Source organism: Scylla paramamosain, chromosome 5 (assembly GCF_035594125.1).
Source record: "Scylla paramamosain isolate STU-SP2022 chromosome 5, ASM3559412v1, whole genome shotgun sequence".
In the NCBI taxonomy this organism is placed as follows: Eukaryota; Metazoa; Arthropoda; class Malacostraca; order Decapoda; family Portunidae; genus Scylla; species Scylla paramamosain.
In genome coordinates, this window is record NC_087155.1 from 12,162,690 (window position 1) to 12,166,700 (window position 4,011).

Here is a 4,011-nt window from a genome sequence, read left to right on the forward strand (position 1 = left end):
AACATTCCCTTCAGTGTGTCGAGTCTTAACACAGCGGTACTGTTTTCTTGGCATCACAAGCATTAGCATCATTCACAGTATCGTTGTTAATTAACTGATGATAAGTGAAGTATTGAGCAAAAGCTAGTAATTCGACATTCGCAAAAAGTTTACCATTTCACCAATGCCTCTAATAACACCTTAACATTTTTTGGGCATTCTGAAATGCTTTTGTTTTGTTGTCTTCATGTTTCCCTTTCTGATATTTTCTTCTGACTTCGATGTTTAATGTTGATTTTTCAGTCTGTCTGAATTAGCGTTTAACTCTGTGCAGCTTTCTATTCTTAATTTTCCTTTTCACTTTCTGCACCGAATATTTCGTCTTCATAATTGTTTTTTTTTATAGTTTCAGGTGAGGCTCTTTGTGGCGTTGTGTTGCTATTGCTGTTGTGCTATTGTTGGAACCTTAACATCGTGCCATGCGTCTTTATAATCGAGCCACTCATCTTCTCTCTGATCGATGTCGGGTATTTCCGTGTGTGGTGATGAATGGGAATATTAGATCGTGTGTGTGTGTGTGTGTGTGTGTGTGTGTGTGTGTGTGTGTGTGTGTGTGTGTGTGTGTGTGTGTGTGTGTTTGAGAGAGAGAGAGAGAGAGAGAGAGAGAGAGAGAGAGAGAGAGAGAGAGAGAGAGAGAGAGAGAGAGAGAGAGAGAGAGCATTTTGAAATGGAATGCATACTGGTAATTACTTGCGAAATGTTCCTTATGAAATTCAACACAAAATATTTGCACAAAAATCCTAATGTCTGTTTCATAACCATTTCATTTCACATTTGCATGCATATTCTTCAACATTATAAACTGAGGACTTTAATGTTTTTGCCAAAGTACTACCACTCCGTGTCAGTGTCCTCTACTCAGCCTAGGCCAGTCATCTCTCACCAAGCCAACCTGCGTAAGCCTCCAGGCAGCCTCCCCCACCACTCGATACGCAAATCAATACTAGTAGCTCGGCGGGAGTCACGTGGGTCGGCTGGAATAATGCACATGGTCGGGAGGAGCGTAATACATTAATGTCCCCACTGCATGTATGTGATGCGCACTCACAGAGTAACACGTACCACAAATATTGCATAAGCGCATCAATATGCCGGCCGCCAATACTTCGGCCCTCCACAGTGATGCAGTCATTATGCACCCATATTATCTTTAAACGAAATGTATATATAACAAGGTTTGGCACAGTTAATCGACTCTTTCCATATTGCATAAAGCCGGAAAGTGGTGTGAGTGACCCCCCCCCGGCCTGTCCGTCACTCACTCGGTGGTCGGACGGGAAATAACCATTAGCTCTTAGTTGGCCATTTGATGATTAACGTGTGGGCTGGCGGGCGCTGCCGTGCTGAGTGGCGCCGTGAGGGGCGTGTGTGCAGACGAGTCCATCTTGCTCTTTGTTGTGGAATTTCAACACGAATCTTGCCATCCTTGAATCTCCTGCAATCTTGAAAACCCTGCAACTTCTGAAACCATTGTAATCCTTAGGATTTCTGCAATATTTGAAACCCTTGCAATCTTTGTTTGAAGCTTGAAATCCCTCCAACCCTTGAAACCCCAGCAACCCTTGAAACCCTTGAAACCCTTGAAACCCCTGCAACTATGAAACCTCCACAACTCTCGAAACCAGCTGAATACTTTTGCACTTGTACATAATCGCCTAACGAGGGAAATCGCGTGTCTGACCCAGCGTAACGTAACGTAGCGCAGCGTAACACAACCACTGATGAGCACTCCGGTGACCTTAACCTCTGGGCCACACAAGAAATAGATTCCTCTACGATCTTCTCCTACTTGACCACCGCCCACACATTCTCTCACAGATCCGCAGGAGATGTTATATGAATGAGTAGTACACACATGGGGCCAATTAAACTAAACGTAAACACGGGTGGAATCAACTATGGGAGATATGAGAAGTACTTGCATAGCGGGCTGGTGGAATGCTCCCCTGCCCCACTCTGCCACTTAGCATCACTCACGGCTCGTCAACTCGGCCAGAGATAAGGAATAGAGGAGCCAGCCGAGGGTAGGAGGACCGAGGGGACAAGGAGGTAGGGTCGTGGGAGTGTGTAGCAGCTGGACATGTGGAGCGTGAGACAGTGAGTACAATGAGAACTAAGAAGAGGAGGAAGAGGGAGATTAGGGGGTAGAAAGGAGAAGCAAAGCGGGGAAGTGAGTAGTAGGAATGCAGAGAAAATGCAAGAAGGATGAGAGAGGATGGAGGATGAATGTGAGAGGAGGAAAAGGATGTAGGTTATTGGTATGAACAGTAAAGAAAAAAAAAAAAATAGAAAGGAAGAAAAAATGAAACGTGTGGCTAAATATGCACGAGCTCGCAGTTGCGTGCATCTTCATTCACACACGCGCGTGCAGTGTCTTCAATCGAAGCAAACAGCAACAAGCTAAACAGATTAACTGAAAAACATACTAACAAATACATGCAGAAGAAAGACACGGCGAGAACATCACATACACACACGCACACGCACACGCACACACACACACACACACACACGCACACACACACACACACACACACACACACACACACACACACACACACACACACACACACACTCGCTCACTCGCGCGTGTATTCACTTTTTTTTACTCTCCTTGACTCCAAACACAGAGCAAGCCTTCCAAAAAGGGCGGAAAACAGAAAACAAGATATAAAGAATTAGAAAAGAAAAAAAAAAAAAGAAAAGCGACAGGCTTCGTCTCGCTCGCTTCTCGATCACTGAAGCCAAACAGAACGAGAAAGAAGACTGAAAGAATTGGAAACCTGCTTCAGAGATTAATTCGATTTGCTGTTTGGATAATTTTAAATGAGAGACTTGGGAAATTTATGAAAAAAAAAAAAAATAGCGTTTGATCATGAGAAAAAAAATAAGACCATGAGAACCTTGGAAATTATTTTATAAAGGCAAGCATGAAATTCGCCACCAACAACCAACAGCTTGAAAACGGAAAAATATATGCATGAATAAATATTAATGTTTTTTTTTTTTTTTTCACGTGTCTGCAGTTTTGATCGTTATAGATTTTGTTTGTTGGCCAGATATTGAAAGACTGAGATGGATTTTTTCTTTCTTTCTTTCTCTATTGAGAGGGGAAGAATTTTTCCTGAAATGTTTCCGCTGGGGAATGCAATTTAATCAACGTTGGCACAGAGAGAGAGAGAGAGAGAGAGAGAGAGAGAGAGAGAGAGAGAGAGAGAGAGAGAGAGAGAGAGAGAGAGAGAGAGAGAGAGAGAGAGAGAGCGTGTTTGCCATCTTTAATTAGAATGAAAAACCATACACACAAAAATGATGACGGAGAAATACTCAAAAGAAATACAAAGAAATACAAAAAGAGCAAGCTTAATATTTCATCTTAACTCGGGACATGGACAATATCTGGCAGTTTTATTAATGGAATACGGAAGAAAATATAGAGGTGGCGTTTTCCTGCTTTTCAGGTTGTCACTATGCAGTTGGGATGAAAAGGTCCATCGCTTTCTTTCAGTGCAATCAGAAAAAAAAAAAAAAAAAGAATATAAAAACCTGAAAATTGCCAAGTTGGGAATAGAAAAACACGAAATGGTATAGAGAGAGAAAGCTAGAAATTTGTATATGTTTTGAAGAAGACGGGAAAAATAAAGAATAATTATGGAAATTAACAAAAAGCTATGAAAATGAGGAGCATGAAGCAATGGTGTATGAAGTAATGGTGATTGCATGGGAAATGAGAAAGGAATGGTGGTTAATTAATGGGAGGACGCAGAGGAACCTTGGAGACGCTGCGTTAGTCGTGATGGCAGCGAAGTAGCGGCGTTCACAGGGCTTTTTTCCCCGCGCGCTAAATCACCCGAAGCTCTCGTTATCATGCCAATTCGTCTCCATAAAGAGGCAGGAGGTGGTGGTGGTCAAGGCTGTGTTTTTGAGGGGTTCATAGTGTGTGTGTGTGTGTGTGTGTGTGTGTGTGTGTGTGTG